The sequence below is a fragment of the Balaenoptera borealis genome (assembly GCF_965194805.1).
Source record: "Balaenoptera borealis genome assembly, chromosome: 4".
Taxonomy (NCBI): domain Eukaryota; kingdom Metazoa; phylum Chordata; class Mammalia; order Artiodactyla; family Balaenopteridae; genus Balaenoptera; species Balaenoptera borealis.
In genome coordinates this window covers 142,997,984-143,018,040 of record NC_138861.1, presented here as the reverse complement: position 1 = coordinate 143,018,040, position 20,057 = coordinate 142,997,984, and the positions used below count along the sequence as shown (strand labels likewise).

Here is a 20,057-nt window from a genome sequence, read left to right as displayed (position 1 = left end):
TCTTCAAAGTTGGTCTCAGGACAAGAGTCCACCTTCTCCCCAGATTGCCAGCTTTTCTGATTAAAGCACCTTTCCTTTCTACCGATGCTTGCCTCTCAATTATTGGCTTTTGAGCAGTGAGCAGCTGAACCTGAGTTCAGTAACATTCACTTTCCTCTTTGAGGATCCAACTACACAAATTCTAGTCTCTTAAAAAGCTCTGATCTCATTTCTATCACAATAGGATATATACCCCTAATCAGAGAGTTGGATAAATCATAGGGCTTTCCTCATGGATTTTTCACTTCTGGGAGCCACAGTCATGGTCTTCCTGTTTTTTTTTTTTAATGTCCAAAAATGTTCTCATATTTTCTCTAGTTTCATAACTGTTTATGGTGAGAAAGAAAGTCAAGTACTGCATACTGTATCATGATTGAAAGTGGAAGTACAAACACTTATGAAAAACTTGATTTACCTAGATTTCTCTTCTCATGGTTCTCTTTTAGGATATATTTTATATATGGTTTATGTGATGGTCTAATAATTATCTAGATAAAAGCTAAAATTTTCTCTTTTTTATATCTTAAACTTCTGTTTCAAACTAATTTTAGAAAAGTTGCAAAAACAGTACATAAAATTCTCTTATATCCCTCTGTCTCCTCTAATGCTGACACCTTATATAACCATAGTATAATTATCAAAAATAGGAAATCAATATTAGTATTGAAGAATAATAGACTATGCCACCCCAAAATGTGCCTTTTTGGCAAAAGGATTATTTTGAGCTGATTATTTTTGAGAAGCTGCAGACACAGCAGAATCTCTGAAAACAGATTAGAAATTGCCCTTTTGTGAGGGAAATTTACTTTTATTAGGGAACTCTCCTTTGTAAGAGAGTCTCCCTTTCTGTACCAGGGAGAGAATAAATTTTCAGAAACTCATCAATGGAGAAGACAACGCCTTAAACCTGCACAATAAACCTTACCCTGGTTAACCATGCTTTCTTTTCCTGGTAACCTCCCATAATTGACCTCTCACCACTTTAAAGAGCTTTCTTTTGTTTTTAGCTAAAGATGGTATTTAAGATGGTGGCATAGACCATTTTGGGGAATTTTAGTCTGTTTTCCTGGGTAACTCCCATGTATACATGAGGAATACATGTTATTAAAATTCTGTATATTTTTCTCCTATTTATCTTTTATAACAGGGGAGTCTCAGCCATAGAACCTAGAAGGGTAGAGGAAAAATTGTTTCTCCTCCCCCGGACCACACTATTTTTAACCCAAGTAAAGACCTTTTAAATTATTTGCATAGGAAAAAGATGACAGCTATATATGTGAAAATACTACAGTCTTAGATGTTGTTGCTTAAGTTGGTATTTTCTGTTAAAAGTTTCCATAGTTGGCCGGAACAACACAGAAGAAGTTCACTAAGGAAATGAAGAATTCAAATCAAAGTTTGCTACTGTTAGGCTTTGGTGTGCTGCAGAGGCAATCTGATAACAGACAAAAATGGTAACAGAAACATATTTTACAAATATTTTACTTAACACATTTAAATATACGTTATAGAGCAAATTGTCTTAATACTTTTGAATATACACCATTTTCATAAAGGATAAGAGCTATTTTTGCAAAATGACATTTCAAGGAAGCATACTGTTTGAACTGGTCTGTTTAGTTCTAGCAAAAGGAAGTCTCCAGCTGATCCCTTTGATTTCCCTAGCTGGTTTGTTTGATTACCCTCATATGGATAATGCAAAAACCATATGGGGGGGAATTTTCTCCTTTTGTATTTGCAACTAAAACCTGCTGGGATATTTAGATCTTACAGCTTATAAGCAAACAAGGGGGAAAGTCATAGAATTTTTATTTCAGGGCAAGGAATGAACTTTGTAAAACTCAAAATGAAAATAACAGCTTTTAGGGAACGCATAAGATAATTTTACTCAAAGATATTTGGCTTCTCTTGTTTGATTCTTGTGTTAGTTTGGATTCTTTGTTAGTTGGTGTATAAAAAATATCATTTCTCATCCTTCATTTGATAGCATTTCTTCAGAAGACTAATGCAATTTTGTAAAACAGATGCTTGGTTTTGAATATATTTATTATATCCCATGTGAACAATGATAAAAGAAATAGCAATATAGTAGTCCATGGTCAGATAGCTGTTATGCATTCATTCATATATTAATTTGCAAATTTTATTGCATGCCTAATATGTACAAAGAACTGATTCTTGTTTCAGGGATTCTGTGATGAACAAGACAGAAATATCACCTGTTATCATGGGTCTGTGGGAAACAAAGTACTTTTGTTGCAGAATGTAAGTTCCTGTACCCAATGCAGAGTGAGGCCAAACAAACCAAAACATTTAACTTTGGAGCAGAGAAAGGTTTGTTGCAGGGCCAAGCAAGGAGAATGGGCTGTTCGTGCTCAAAAGACCCAAACTCCCTGATGGTTTTCAGGGAAGAGTTTTTATAGGCAAAATTTGGGGGGAGGTCTGCAGAGTGTATGACCTTCCTCTGATTGGTTGGTGGTGCAGTAACAGGTGACTGAGTTTCCCAGAGTCTCAATGATCAGCCTTCTGGTTCCAACCAGTCTGGGGTCCCTGTGCTTGTGTTCAGCCTGAAGTTACCATCCTCCACCTGGGTAGGGGCCTTAGTTTCTCTAGAAGAACTCAGAAGTATATTGTAATGAATATCCCTTGAGGAGGAACCAGGATCCTGCCCATCACTGCACTATTGTTTCTGGACTGCTCCTCTTTTTTCTGCATCCCCTCCCTTCCCTTATTAGTAACTGTTTGAATCTGCCCTTTGGAACTCAGGAAAGGTCTAGGAGGCTGAAGCCTTTTTCCTACAAACAAGAAACAGGGAACACAGAAAGTTTTTTGTAAGGGGGAGAGCCCCCCATGGTCTTGCTCAGTTTTAATACCACTTTTCTTTGATACTCTTCAATCTTGAGAGGAACAGTTATTGGACAAGAGAATAACCTTTTGGATATAGAAGTTAATCATAAATGAGATGGAAGAGAAATATGTTCCAGATGAAGAACAAGATAAAAACCCACAAGAACAACTAAGTGAAGTGGAGATAGACAATCTACCTGAAAAAGAATTTAGAGTAATAATAGTAAAGATGATCCAAAATTGCGGAAAAAGAATGGATCCACAGACCAAAAAGATAGAAGAAATGTTTAACAATGAACTAGAAGGTTTAAAGAACAAACAAACAGAGATGAACAACAGCAGAATCAGTAGCAGAATAAATGAGGCAGAAGAATGAATAAGTGAGCTGGAAGACAGAGTGGTAGAAATCAGCACCAAAGAACAGAATAAAGAAAAAAGAATGAAAAGAAATCAGGGCAGTCACAGAGACCTCTGGGACAACATTAAACACAGCAATGTTCACATTATAGGGGTCCCAGGAGGAACAGAGACAGATAAAGGGCCTGAGAAAATATTTGAAGAGATCATAGCCAAAAACTTCCCTAACATAAGAAAGGAAACACTCACTCAAGTCCAGGAAATGCAAAGTCTCATACAAGATAAAACCAAGGAGGAACATGCTGAGATACATATTAATCAAACTGACAAAAATTAAATTCAAAGAAAACATATTAAAAGCAACAAGGGAAAAGAAACAAATAACATACAAGGGGATCCCTATAAGGTTATCAGCAGATTTTTTAGCAGAAACTCTGAAGGCCAGAAGGGAGTGGCATGATATTTTTAAAGTGATGAAAGGGAAAAACGTACAACCAAGATTCCTCTACCCAGCAAGGCTCTCATTCAGATTTGATGGAGAAATCAAAAGCTTTACAGACAAGCAAAAGCTAAGAGAATTCAGCACCACCAAACAAGCTGTACAACACATCCTAAAGGAACTTCTCTAGGTGGAAAAGAAAAGGCCACAACTAGAAACAAGAAAATTATCATTGGTAAAGACAAACATAAAGTAAAGGTAGAAAATCATCCATACACAAATATGATATCAAAACCAGCAATCGTGAGGAGAGTAGAAATACAGGATATTGGTAATGCATTGGAAATTAAAAGACTGGCAACTTAAACAATCTTGTTTATATATATACTGCTGTATCAAAACCTCATGGGAACTGAAAGCCAAAAATCCACAATAGATACACACAAAAAAGAAAAAAGAATCCAAACACAACACTAAAGATAGTCATCAAATCACAAGAGAACAAAAGAGGAAGGGAAGAAAAAAGACCTACAAAAAAAATCCAAATAAATTAACAAAATGACAATAAGTACATATTGATAATTACCTTAAATGTAAATGGATTAAATGCTCCAGTCAAAAGACATAGACTGGCTGATCCTATACAAAAACAAGACCTGCATATATATTGTCTACAAGAGACCCAGATCAGACCTAGGGACACATACAGACTGAGAGTGATGGAATGGAAAAAGATATTCCATGCAAATGGAAATCAAAAGAAAGCTGGAGTAGCAATACTCATATCAGGTAAAATAGACTTTAAAATAAAAACTGTTACCAGAGACAAGGAAGGACACTACGTAATGATCAAGGTATAAATCCAAGAATAAGATATAACAGTTGTAAATATATATGCACCCAACATAAGGACACCTCAATACATAAGGCAAATGCTAACAGCCATAAAAGGGGAAATCGACAGTAACACAATAATAGTGGGGGACTTTAACACCCCAAATATACCAATGGACAGATCAACCAGACAGAAAATAAATAAGGAAACACAAGCATTAAATGACACATTAGACCAGATAGACTTAATTGATATTTATAGAACATTCCATCCAAAAGCAGCAGAATACACTTTCTTCTCAATTGCACATGAAACATTCTCCAGAATAGATCACATCTTGGGCCACAAAGTGAGCCTTGCTAAATTTAAGAAAATTGAACTCATAACAAGTATCTTTTCTGAACACAAAGCTATGAGATTAGAAATCAACTACAAGAAAAAAACTGTAAAAAACACAAAAACATGGAGGCTAAACAATAATGGCACTAAACAACCAATGGATCACTGAAGAAATCAAAGAGGAAATCAAAAAATACCTAGAGACAAATGACAATGAAAACACAGTGATCCAAAATATATGGGATGCAGCAAAAGAAGTTCTAAGAGGGAAGTGTATGGCAATACAATCCTACCTCAAGAATCAAGAAAAATCTCAAATAAACAACCTAACCTTACACCTGAAGCAACTAGAGAAAGAAGAACAAACAAAACCCTAAGTCAGTAGAAGAAATCATAGAGACCAAGAAACAATAGAAAAGATCAATAAAACTGAAAGCTGGTTCACTGAAAAGATAAAACTGATACATCTTTAGCCATACTTATCAAGAAAAAGAGGGAGAAGTCTCAAATCAATGAAATTAGAAATGAAAAAGGAGAAGTTACAATGGACACCACAGAAATACAAAGGATCATAAGAGACTATGACAAGCAACTATATGCCAATAAAATGGACAACCTAGAAGAAATGGACAAATTATTAGAAAGGTACAATCTCCCAAAACTGAACCAGGAAGAAATAGAAAAAAATGGACAGGACAATCACAAGTACTGAAATGGAAACTGTGATTAAAAAACTCCCAACAGACAAAAGTCCAGGACCAGATGGCTTCACAAGAGAATACTCTCAAACATTTTGAGAAGAGTTAACACCTATCCTTTTGAAACTATTCCAAAACATCACAGATGAAGGAACACTCCCAAACTCATTCTATGAGGCCACCATCACCCTGATACCAAAACCAGACAGAGATACCACAGAAAAAGAAAATTACAGGCCAATATCACTGATGAACATAGATGCTAAAATACTCAACAAAATACTAGCAAACCGAATCCAAAATACATTAAACAGATCATACACCATGATCAAGTGGGCTTTATCCCAGGGATGCAAAGATTTTTCAATACAGTAAGTCCCCTACATACAAATGAGTTCCATTCTGAGAGCGCATTCTTAAGTCCAGTTTGTTCGTAAGTCCAACACCCTCCTACACTGTTGGTGGGAATGTAAATTGGTACAACCACTATGGAAAACAGTACGGAGGTTCCTTAAAAAACTAAAAATAGAACTACCATATGATCCAGAAATCCCACTCTGGGGCATATATCTGGAGAAAACCATAATTTGAAAAGATACATGCACCCCAATATTCATTGCAGCACTATTTACAATAACCAAGACATGGAAGCAACCTAAGTGTCCATCAACAGAGGAATGGATAAAGATGTGGTACATATATACATGGAATATTACTCAGCCATAAAAAAGAATGAAATAATGCCATTTGCAGCAACATGGATGGACCTAGATATTATTATGCTAAGTGAAGTCAGACAGAGAAAGACAAATATCATATGATACCACACATATGTGGAATATTCTTTTAAAAAGAGATACAAATAAACTTATTTACAAAAGAGAAACAGAGTCACAGATTTTGAAAACAAATTTATGGTTGCCAAAGGAGAAACACGGGGGGGATGGTGAGATAAATTAGGAGCTTGGGATTAACATACACTCACAAAAATATGTATAAAATAGATAACCAATACAGACCTACTGCATAACACAGGGAACTCTACTCAATATTCTGTAATAACCTATATGGGTAAAGAATCTGAAAAATAATGAATATATGTATATATATATATATATATACACATAACTGAATCACTTTGCTGTACACCTGAAACTAACACAACATTGTAAATTAACTCTACTTCAATAAAATAAAACAAACAAAATAAACAATAGAAAAATAAATAAGTGAACTTGGCAGAGGAATTCGGTTTTAGGTGGATTTGGTTTCACTTTTACTATAATTTTAGGTAAAGATAAGTGCTTTAGAGAAAACAGAACAGATTAAAAGGAATATGTAATGAATAGATGAATAGTGATTCTGACACTGTTTGTCCAATAGTTCAATTAAATTTTGACACTATTTTGCATTAGTGCAGTCCCCACAAGTTAAGGACTCAGTCCCACAAGGCTGCCCTCACTTCAGATGCCCGTCTCAAGTCCCGGGTCACCTGCACTTCTGACCAACTAGCTATAAATGAGGAATTTTCACAACCCTCTCCTTAGGTTCAATAATTTGCTAGAATGACTCACAGAACTTAGGAAAACACTAAACTTCTGTTTACTAGCTTATTATAAAGGATACAACTCAGGACCCCCAAGTGGAGGTGATTCATAGGGCAAGGTATGGGAGGGTGTGGGCAGTTTGCCCAGAGCCTCCATGCTTTCTCCAGGTCTCTGCCTTTTCTGCACACTCAATAGGTTCACCCACGTTGAAACTCTCTGAACCCTGATGTTTAGGAGCTTTTATGGAGGTGTTTCATTACGTTGGCATGACTGGTTGAATTCAATTGCCAATGGCCAGTGATTTATTCTCTATTCCCTCACCCCTCCTGGTCAGTTGGGGTTGAGGATGAAAGTTCCACCTCTGGAATCATGGCTTAGTCTTTCTGGACACCAGCCCTGAGACTGAAGCTATCTAGGGGCTCCCATCATCTCTGTAGCAACCAAAGATAGCCATCATTCAGAGCCCTCATGAGCTTTATGAGCTCTGTGCCAGAAAGTGGGGACAAAGACTAAATATTTATTTTTTTTATTATACCGCAATAGGCCAGAAGATTCAATTTTTCATAGGGTGACCAGGAAAGTTCTTTCTCTTTCAAGATTATGTTTGAGTAGATACTGGAATAAAGTGAAAGAGTAAGATACGTGAAAACCTTCGCGAAATGTCTTTACATGAGACAAGGGCAGCATAGACATGTCTAGAGGAAAGACTAAGTGAAGGGAAGAGTGGGAAGAGTTGAGTTCATAGAATCATTAAGAACGTGGCACAAGTTCAGCTTTATGGATGAGAGCCGGTGACCACAAACTTTTTAAGCAAAAGAATGGCTTGTTTAGGATGACATTTTGAAGAAGTCACTCAGGCTGCTCTGTAGAAATGGATTGTGGAGGGGCACAAGGGTAGAAGCTGTGAAATCATTCTTTTTCTTTTTATTAAACTTATGGACACATAGATTTGGCATTTTGCGGGATTTGAATAATGGAAACAAAACTTTTAGCTGAAATGATAGTTCCTCTGGGAAGTCTGCCCTGAATTATTATGCAGAGTTAAGTGCTTTCTTCTCTGGGTCCATAGAACATCATTTTCAAAGGTTTACTAAAATAGAACCTACTGCATTTTTAAGGTTATTTGATTATATGTCTACAACCACCATTAGTAGATTATAAGCCCCTGGAGAACTGATTCTGAGTTTGTACATCTTTCTGCCTGGTGGTTACTATACTGTAGGTAATCAATAAATTTTATTGAATGTGTGAATGCACCCAAGTTCTTAAATATGTTTCTTTTGAGACTTAAATATCCAGCCTTACTGCTTGTTTTATTATGATTTTTTTTTTTGCATAAGGAAAGCATCTTTTAAAAATATTTTAAATCTATTTCATTTAGTGCACATATTGAAATGTATATCATTATATTCACGAGACAACTTACACAGTAAACAACTTCTTTTCCTGTATGGTGCATTCCAGCAATTTTATGACCTTTATAGCCAAGTTTCCTTTCCTTATGGCTTTAATACAACATATTGTAGCATGCTGAAATGAAATCTTTATTTTACACCATATGGTAGTCTTCCAATAGCAGTCAGCAGCTAGTAAAAATTTTAGGAGGAAAAAAAGTAACATATTCCATTCCGCATAGTATTATGCTGTTAAGCACTTGCTGAGAGATAAACAAACTTAAATAAGAGATCTAGCATAGTCAATAGGGAGTGCAGAAAACAAATATTATTTTGTATGTGTGTTTTATAATTCCATAAAACTAGAAGGTTTTTTAATACTAAAACATGCAGTACTGTTTAACCTTTTAGAAAAGTAGTAAAAACAAAAAAAATGTTGTACTAAGTGATAACATGAAAAAGGTGATTATAAATTGCAACAGTCATGTCCCAATTGCTCATGTAAATATTTGTTTATACACATATCCAATTGTAACTCATTTCAATCTTCTCCATTGATACTTCTCATCTGTTTCTAAATAACTAAAACAAGAAGAAAAAAAAATCTACACATTACTTTTAAATTAATTATACACATACTTTTAAATTATTACTTTTAAATATGTTAGGTAGTTTCCTAACATGTATATTTGTAATACTTATGAATATGGTTTTATACCTGAAGGTCAAATTAGAAGCAATTCCTATTTTAAGACACTGTTAATTTGTAAAATAAACAAAAGAAGATTTGCAACAAACTAAATTTTACTTTTTAAAGACAAGACTGATGTAACACTTTCAGCGTCCCTAACACTCATAATTCTATTTTTTTCTTTTTCAAAATCAATAATAGTGTACAAATAGAATGGCTGTGATGAATTTTTAATAATCTGAGTAAAAAATAATCTGAGAATATATTTTCAAAGAAGCATTTAAAATATTATTGAATCAGGATGTTTATACAAAAGAGCATTCTTGAATTAGACCAGTTTTGATTCTTATTACTATAGTTAAATAGCAGGTATAGTTTCTGTAGTTTATGTAATTTCTGTAACATCCTGAGTTTGGAACAAAACAGCATTTAAGTATGTAAGTATTTTTAAATTACAACGATCAAGTCAGAATGGAAACTATCACTAAAAAAGGAAATTTAGAGCATCAGATCTATTTACATAAATGCCTCTCGCTAGTTTTTAACTCATTTAACTTACTGTTAAATGCAGGAGTTACACTCTTCTTCCAGGCACCAGAATACACCTGGGTGACAAATTTTACATTTTCCTATAGCTTCGAGTAAGTAAATGTCACTGTGTGCTTTTGAAATACATAATCACTACTGGTCAGTTATCACATTCATTTGATGTTATATTAAATTAAACAGAAAACAGTGGATCTATTCTATTTGATTATTTTTAGCAGAGAAACCTTTAGGTAGAATTATAAATTAAGCTATTGCTTTCTTTAGAAGGACATTCATTTCTTGAGGCGTATCGACATTGGTCTAATTTAGATTTAATGCAATGGGGTCACTGAAGTTGAAATCACATGGTTTGTTTTTGCATCTTGTTCTGCAGGGGTTTACCTCCTGAGATTAAGAAATCAATGCTTCTACTAGGTATTTCAGTTTATACTCTCCCTTGAGTCCACGAGAGCTTATACATTTCTACTTAGTGAAGCCTGCTGAGAGGGCCAGAGTAGTTACTTCTACTTCAAAGTAATCATAAGTATCCCTCTGAAGCAGTTCTTCCCTAGGGCACAATTAGGATGGTTCTTCCCCTTTGCACAGAACTGCTTTTAATCACTTTGAAGTGACGGTAATTATTTCTCTGTGACCATTGCTGGGCCTGGATGAACAGAGGTTACTAGCAGTGCCTCAGTATTCTCTCTTCAAACCCATGTTAAATACCGAATGAGATCATGTTCTCTATTCCAGTGGTGGGGGATTGGCCTCCGGGGCAACAAAGGGATAAAGTTGACTCAGGATGTATAATTCTCTTAATCTTATGTGAGGCTCAGCAAAATCACCAAAACAAAACAAAACAAACCAAAAACAAAAACCCACCTAAATAATCCACCAACCTCACTTTCTGAAAAAGTAAAGCCTGTTAATAAACAAACAAAAATGATTTCCTTTTAATGTCAAGTTTTCGTACAAAATGTTTTTTATATTGGCCTAGAAAATTATTTTTAATACATAGAAGTGAAGTTCTATCTTTAATGTAACTAACAGGGCAAAATAACTATGAAATGCTTTTATGCCCTTACAAATACTGTTCAAAAATTCCTTCCACAATTTCCCTTGGAATTTTACTTACATACTGGTATGCAGTCATGCATGAAACTGTCCTTTGGTTTAATAAATGGAGTGCACAACATAAGTCACATATATGATGGTTTATACAGCAAGAGACAACTTGTTTTATTTTTGTGTGTATAAAGAATAAAAATCTGTCTATATCAACAATTTAAAGGTTTCATTCATGTTTTGTTTACTCCAATATTTTATAATAGAGTTACACTTTTGGTTATAGTAGAAAATATACAGACTCAGCTAGAATGAGACTCTTTAGAATTTCAAAAGTTTACAATTTATAATTAAATTTGTGTAGCAATCTTCAGTGTCTTTCATAAAATTTGCCTTGTTCTCATTCCGTCAACACAGTTAAGGAAGCATCTTGAAATTAGGCCAACAACATCCACTACATTACTAAATCCAGCGGTCAACTTGAAGCCCTCATCTTACTTGATTTAACAGTACTTGACAGAGTTGATAATTCTGGCTCCTTTGAAATACTTTCTCCAGATTAAAAAATACCATGAATAACCTGGATTTTTCCCAACCCTCATGGTTGTCCTTAATTTTCTTTGATTCCTTTTCATTTCCCTAATCCCTTAACAACTGCAGTGCCCTCTGGATTCCTTCCTTGATTCTTATTCTGGAGTAATAAGCTATCCCAAAATTCAGTGACTTAAAACAATATTTATTATTGCGCAGGAATCTATACATCCTCTGAGTGGTTCTGCTGACCTGGGACGGGCTCTGTTGGTTTTACTGCTTATTCATACACATGTGTTCAGCTGGTGTGTTGTCTGATGTATGGCTGGTCAGAATAGCCTCACTCACACTTCTGGAGGCTGGCTGGCTAGTGGGCCAGGATAATAGAAGTGACCGAGCCACATGATTCTCCACATCCAGCAGGCTAGCCTGGGCTTGTTCATGTGACACTGGCAAACTTCAGAAAGAGAAATCAGAAGCACATGAGGTTTTTGTAGAGGCCTGGCTTGACATTTCCATTGTAATCTATAGGCCAAAGCATGTCACAAGGAAGGCCTAGATTCAAAGGGGTTTGAGTAGATGCCACCTCTTGATGGAAGAAACTAAGGAGTCACACTGGAAAGGGAATGAATTGAAGGAGAGTAAAGAATTGGGGATACATTTATACATAATATTCTTATCTGTTTGTTTTTATTTCCTCAGTGATCTTACCCAGTTGTAGAAATGGTTTTAAATACCATCCACATGCTGATAACTTCCAAATTTATATCCGTAACTAGTACGTCTCCCTGAAACCTCAGACTTATATAACCAATTTCTTATTTGATATTTTTAATTGGATGCCAAATAATCTTCTTGCTCAACCTACCAACCTGCTTCTGCAAAATTCTTTCACAACTCAGGTGTTGACATCTGCATACTTCAGTTTACTAGGCCAAAAAACTCAAAGTAATGCTAAAACCCTCTTTTTTTCCCCTCCATACCTCACATCCAATCCATCAATATACTTCCTCTCTATCTGTAAAGTTTCAGGGAGAAAAAATGTTTTCTCTTCCCATCTTAGGTTCTTGCCTGGGGCTCTATACCAAAAGACAGATTAACAAGATAAAGACAATGAGAAGTTCATTAACATGTATATCTCATATATAAATGGAAGAAACTCAGGGATGAGTAACTCAAGAGGTGGCTTAGAACTCAGGCTTATAAAGAATCCTTAACAACAACAAAAAATATATTTGTAAAGAAACAACATTTTAGACTTCCAAGCTCTGCAAGCTGAGAAGGTAAATATGTGGGGAAAACTGACGTTTGTTACATCAGTTCCTCTGGTGCCACCTCTGGGTTGATAAGGGTCTAAAGTTGTCTCTGGTGGTTAACTTTTGTTCTTCCTTATAGAGAGGAGAGAAGGGAAACCTTTGTAAATTTATGTCCTACTTTTAGGAAAATAGGGGGAAGGTAGTAAGCTATTCTTATAGCAGCTCTCAATTACCTTCAGCTGAAAATAATCCTTATGGGAAAGTGGCATATTGGGGTGGCAAAGTCCCCTGTGCTACAAAACCATGTCCTGTATCTGACAACTTGTCACCAACTTTATTACCTTGACATCCAAACTGCCATTATCTCCCAACTGTATTATTACAATACCTTCTGTTTTCCTACGTCGGCCCTAGTTCTCCTAAAATCTCTTCTCCCTCAGCAGCCAGAGTAATTCTATTAAAACTTAAATCAATTTTACCAGTATTCTACTCAAAACCTTTCTGTAGCTCTCTGACTCTTTCAGTGTAAAAGTCAATATCATTCCAATGAGTCCTTCCCTACGTCTTGTTTGATTCGTCACATGTTGTGTTATGTCTGATTGAAGTAATCATACCTGACCCACTAAGTTCACACTTGCTCCTCAGTTTATCTGAATTTAAAGAAAATATTCTATTCTTTTAGTAGATTTATTTTGGTTAGTTTACAATGTTGGGAAGTAAATTCACTTCATCCAAGACCTAAAAAAGTATCTTCAGTGTTGTTTATATTACAATTTCCACAAATTAATCAAGATACTCAGGTGTAGAAGACCTGATTAAAAACAAGAGATAAAACAATCAAAAGAAACAGACTCACAGGAGATCCATATAAGGAACTTATCAGCTATGAACATTACAGTAATTATGCTTAATAATCAATGAAATAGAAGGCGAGATTTGGAAAACTTCCAGAGAACTAGAAACTTTAAAATAACTACAAGGAAAGACTAGTACTGAAAACACAAGAGCTAAATTATCAAACTCAGTAGCTATTTTTGAAAACAAGGAAGACTGAGAGGTGGGTCAGAATACACAGACTGAATTAGGGAAGATAAAAAGGTATAATGCAACAGAATATACTAAAAGCAATATGGCAGATAATAAAAAAGTTATATGTATGGATTGCCAGTACACGAGAGAAGTAATACTATCTGAAGAGATAATGGTTGATATTTTTTCTAAAACTAATGAAAGGCACCAAACCACAGATTCAAGAAATCTGATAAATGCCAACAGGAAAAATAAAAGAAAGCAACTAACACCTAGGCACATCGTGGTATCATTGTTGAAAACCAATAACTAAGTGCTATAAGCCATCTGAAAGAAAGACCATTGTTTTTAAATGAGCAACAAGACACAGAGCTGGCAACAGCAACAATAAGCAAGGAAGAACAGAAAATAAGGAAATGATATTTTCAAATTGCTGAAAAAAACTGTCAACCTAGAAGTCTATATCCAATAATAATAACCTTTAAAAAACAGTGAATAAATGCTATTCAGAAAAAAAAGAAAGAAAGACTATTAGTTAGCTACATACCAGTCCTAAAGGAAATCTAAAGAGTGTTCTTTAGGGAAAAGGAAAAATAAGAGGGTCCTAATAATCCAGGAGAAACATTTATCAAAACTATCACAAGAAAAAAAAATCTAAACCGTTAGATAGTCACATGTACATACATATGTGCATATATGCATGTATGTCCACAAACACACATGACATTATAAGAAACAAAACCTACAGAATATCACTAACATACATGCAGGAATTCTACTCAAAATATCTGCAAACACATTGAAGTGATATATAAAAATAAAAATATATTACAAACTCTCTGGGCTTATTCTAGAAATACAATATTAGTGTAACAATGTAATTTGCCACTTTAATGAATGAAGAAATAAAAAGGCATATGTTTACCTCAATATACAAAGAGAAAGCAGTGAATACAATTCAATATCAATTCATCCTGAAAGAACCTCACACTTCTCAAGAAATGGAAATCAAATGGAAATATTATTTTTAAAGTTTAGTTTTCTATAAAAAAAAAACTATAGATCATATCAAGGTACCCTACTTGATAGTAAAATATTGAAATAGTTTCTTCTGAAAGAATGCCTGCCATCATCACTTCTGTGCAGCTTGTTACAGAGAGACGTAGTCCATTGCAATACAGTAATATTAACAACAATAACAAAATGTATAAAAAGTGGATTTGTAGCCACATCATGGTATACCTAGAAAACTCCAAAAGAATCTACAGGTAAATTGCTAAAATTAATAAGCAACTATTAACAATTTCACAACACACAAGAGCACTATATAAATAAACACATAAACACACACAAGCAAGATATAGTATAATATACATTTCTACAAAATATATAATTTACCATAGCTTCAGAATACTAGGGCATGTCATCTTGCTGTATCATTGAGAAGCTGTTTTTTGTATTTACTTTTCTGAGTATGTCCCCACTAAAATCATATACATTCTAAAATCCACTGAATACGTTTGCTTTTCCTTGTCACTATGCTGCTGTGCCCCAGTGATTATGAGGAGGCTTTATTCAATAATGCGCTTTTCTTTTTCTATGTATGATATGGGCAATGTAAGTTATACTGCCTGTGAAGAAAAACAGAGAGAAAAGTCAATATACCCTGGTAAGAGTTACTATAAAATAGACATGTTGATTTTCCTTTGTTCTTTGTTTCAAGAGCAAATTCACTGAACTCATCAGGTCACCATTGCTTTTTCTGTCAAGTCCCTTGTTCCTTCCAGTGACATACATAGTCTGGCTCCTTCATGTCGCCGTTATGTATTTGAGTTGACAAAAATTACACCAGTTGGGGAAACTAATTTGTATAGTATTGTATTTTATTAATGCTTGATTAATAATATTTTCTTCATCCACATTTGGTTTGGATGGACCTTCAGTAATGAAGACCCATAGTTTGTTGTAAATATTGTATTATTCTTTTTTAAAAAAAATAAATTTATTTATTTTGGGCTGAGTTGGGTCTTTGTTGCTGCGCACAGGCTTTCTCTAGTTGTGGCGAGCGGGGGCTATACTTCGTTACAGTGTGCAGGCTTCTCATTGAGGTGGCTTCTCTTGTTGTGGAGCATGGGCTCTAGGTGTGTGGGCTTCAGTAGTTGTGGCACACGGGCTTCAGTAGTTGTGGCTCGCGGGCTCTAGAGCACAGGCTCAGTAGTTGTGGTGCACGGGCTTAGCTGCTCCGCGGCATGTGGGATTTTCCCGGACCACGGCTCGAACCCGTGTCCTCTGCATTGGCAGGTGGATTCTTAACCACTGCACCACCAGGAAAGCCCTCTATTATCCTTTGAAGATATATTTCTTGAGGGACTATGTGTTCTCTAGCAGGTCCAGATAGTAACTGTGGACTATACTAAAGAAATCTACACACAGTACATGTAATAAGATGTGGCTTATAGTCAAGGGCCAAAAAATGCCTCGGAAGGTAAAATTGATTTATAATTTCAATGGAAGTTATAAGTCCTTATCTATAGGTGTCCTTTTTATGCTACATATTAATAATTACTATTAAGATCAAGTTATTTTATGGCAGCCTTCTCATTTCACATATTTCCTCTTTAGGCAGAGTAATGATAACCTTTGCCAATAGTGTATTATTTCAAACCACATCCATTCATAAAACATTTATGAGAAGATAACAAAAAGTTCACTCCTTTTACTCCACTTCAAATATGCCTAGCTATTTAATTTAAATAGCCTATTTACATAATCGTGCCCATATTTTACCACTAGTGGTCATGCAGATAATTTTTAAAATTGAGGAGATGAAAGGACCTCAAGAAGGTTTCTATTCATTTCCCAGTTTTCTGTCAGTATTATATCTAAATCAGAGAAAAGGAAATCAAAACTTCAGTCTTTACTTCTTTACTTCTCCGAAGGGGAAGAAATGATACAACTTCAAGTAGCCATGTATTTTAATACCTCTTACTGATGCTTCCGAAAATGTCTTTTAGTTTTAGTAATTCTAAATTCCTCCTTCTTCAATTTAAGTGTGTGACTTTTAATTTTTCAAGCTTTGGACAGGGAAGGGTAGATGGGAGACATATACTCAGTGCCATGGTCAAAAGAGGAAAAAACAGTGAGGGAAAGAGAGACAGAGAGAGACAGGGGAAAGGGGGAAGCCTTTTCTTTGTATCGTTTTACATAAATAATTTTAAATGTATCACTCTTCTTTCTGGCTCTTCTTTTAAACTACTGAGATTTCACTCAATTAAACATTCTTTTCTGACCTTAACTACCTAATTCCAGTACACCACAAGCAAAGATTTTTTTTCTTTTTTTTTTTTTTTTTACAGTAGAAATAAACTCATCACTGCAGAAAATTGGATGCAGATTCCGTATACAAACTGATAGGTTGCATCTTCATTTTCGGTTTTAAAGTGTATACACGTGTTATCATAATGTCTTGACTATGAAAGCAAGCTTCGTACCCCCACTTTTTTCCCAGAGTTGCCAATGTGAGCAATACAGAAACTATTGACCTTCATCTTTCTTATGGTAGTGTTGCCAGTATATCAGCAATTTTCTATTACTAGATACAGCAGCTGACTCTGTACTGGGTAGGTGCTTTTTCTTTGACACATAAACAACTTTCTGGAGCCTTTTAAGGACTAGAATATATTAACGTATGTGTGTTGCTGAACTGTTTGGGCTCTGTCACTTTAACCCTCCTTCTGTACTTGAAACAAAGTGTCCTACACCTCTTTGATTTTCCCATGTGTTGAATTTAGCTCACAGACTTTTATCACAAGCTCTATTTTCAACCATCACAGCACAGTTCAGCAGATTGGGACTCAGTAGGACATTTCTCCAGAACATTTTTTTTTATTGAATGCAAAGTTATATGCTCAAATTACTCCAATTTTTAATTGTTATTGGACAGATAGAATCTGTCTCAAGTGTGTGTCCTCACTCTTACCCAGGTTTACAGAAATTATCCCTCCTAAACAAAGATGAAACAGATTTCAGTTTAATATTTACACATTTGCTTGTTTAATAACTGCAGAAGTGTTAAAGCAATAGTGATAACTAGCTATTTAGTTGAAAATTCTGTATCTTTTTACATTTTAACAGACCTAATGAAGACAGGTCCTTTAAAAAATGAAGCTAATTTTAGACTACTCTAGGAGGTAATTATGCACTGTCTTATGATTCTCTATTTTATGTTATTGTTTCTATCTCCATAATTAGACTGTAAAGACAATGACAATGGAAGTATTTTGTATGCTTAAGTTCTCCTGCAGTTTCCAAAATTGTGCTTGTTCATATTTTCATAATAGAAATTTAATAAATACTGACTGATTCACTTATTGAATAATGTGGCTTACCTGTCTTAGAGGATGGTGGAAGATTTCTGTGTTTTATGTTTTTTGTTTTGTTTTTAAGTCAAATTTACTATTGCCAGCAAATCACATGGTTAAGTCATCATGAATCCCACCCATGCACTGAGCTAGCCTTATCTAAGATAATATTAGGGAGAGTATAAGGTTAAAATATGTTTGTCAGGTTAAATTTGAATTGGATGTAAATTAAGTGAATTTGAGATGTATAAATCAACACCTACAAATGCCTATTCATTGCAGAAAATGTCACCCATGGTAAGACAGATGGAAGATATTTGAGTATGACCTTGGATAACTAACAACCTTTACATTCAAAATATCAGAATCTTATAATAGTCATACTTATATATAGAAAGTTCTGAAAAAAAATGAAATTAACAAATCACTATGTTAAATAATTCTGAATATAATTTTAAACTCACCATCATTCATCTTACTGAAATGGTATTTTTCTTAAATACCTCATTATGTCATAAGAGATCAGGTTGTTTTAAAAAAAAAGTAATTATGGACAAAAGTGATTGAGCTTCCCTTAAGGCTGTCCTATCTGTCAAAGTAATAAGATGTCTCAATCTATGAGACAGATGGTATTTTAGTTTGAATATAATCCAACTTTGAATGGTAGATCAAAGGGAAAAGAACATTTACAAAGTTTTTCATTGAAAAACTGCTTCATTTTTTGAGGTCTATGATGGCTTGTTGAATAGCTATTAAAAGAAAATAAGTATTTCTTTACTACTCACAACGTTTCTGACACTACGCGTGTGGGTTTTCCCCTCACATTAAGCAACTTTGATACTAACTATCCTGAATTAGTGCAGACCCCATAGGTTAAGGGCTCAATCCCCCAAGACTGCCCTCTACTTCAGACTCAAGCACAATTAGTGGGTCCTAGGCTTGCCCACACTTCTGTGTAATTTGGCTACAAATCAAGGATTCCCAAGACCCTCTCCTCAAATTCAATAATTTTCTGTAACAGCTCAAAGAACTCAGGGAAAGGCTTTATTTACTATAATTTGTTTTTATAAAGAATACAAATCTGGAATAGCCACATAGAAGAGTTACATAGAGTGAGTTTTGAGGAAAGGGTACAGATTTTCCATGCCATTTCTGGGCATACCATCCTCTCAGAACCTTGATGTGTCCACCAACTCAAAATCTCTCCAAATCCCTTTATTTGGGAGTTTTACAGACCACTCCATTGACCACTGGAGATTAAGTCAACCTCTAGCACCCCTTCTTTCCCAGAGGTTGAAGGTGGACCTGAAAATTCTAACCCTGTAATCATTCCTTGGTTTTCCTGACATCCAGTCCGAATCCTCCAAGAGTCACCTCATTAGCATAAACTCAGATATGGTTGAAAGGAACTCATAATGAATAACAAAAGACCTGTCATTCAGGAAATTCCAAAAGTTTTAGTAGCTCTGTACCAGGAATTGGGGAAAGATTTTTTTTTTAATGTGTAAATATACTTCTTTTTATTATGATGTCACCATATTACAGTTATATAGCAAGATTTTTACTCCTGACTTTTATAACTGTATATTTAATAGTTATAATAATTATATACACATATGAAATCATAGTTATAACAACTAGATATTCAAACAGTTATTTAGGTAAAACTCAGGTTTTATGTTCAAATTTTCCCTCTCATAGTGGGCATTTTAATCATGAAATACTAATTATAATCATATCCAATAGGTGTGGTACTAACAAGTTTTGAGAAGCCTCTGAAGTTACCCAGAAAGAATTGAAAATTATATAATTGATATCTCTTTTCTTTAAAATCACATAAATCAATCTCTTGATTGGCCTAGAAGGGAGCCTCAATGTCTCAACATTTCTACACCTTGGTAATTCAGTGTAATGGACTTTATTTGTATTACACAAATGACAATATTCACCTATCTTTGAGACTTCAGATAAGTCATTTAAAAATCAGACCTCACTGTAACACATTATTTTGGAATGAAAATTTGATGATGTGAAAGGAAGCCACTGACAAAAGACTACCTATAGAATGGGAAAAATATTTGCAAATGATATGACCGACAGG

At 34.8% G+C, this 20,057-nt stretch overlaps 1 long non-coding RNA gene across 1 annotated transcript; it reads right to left on the bottom strand.

The window, feature by feature from the left end:
* Positions 1-1,967: 1,967 nt before the first annotated feature.
* LOC309627691 lies at positions 1,968-19,185 on the bottom strand. The gene is made up of 2 exons (XR_014243918.1): positions 7,144-19,185; positions 1,968-7,011 (listed from the first exon to the last, which is right to left on the bottom strand). It is a non-coding gene; the product is annotated as an uncharacterized lncRNA (long non-coding RNA).
* Positions 19,186-20,057: the final 872 nt, after the last annotated feature.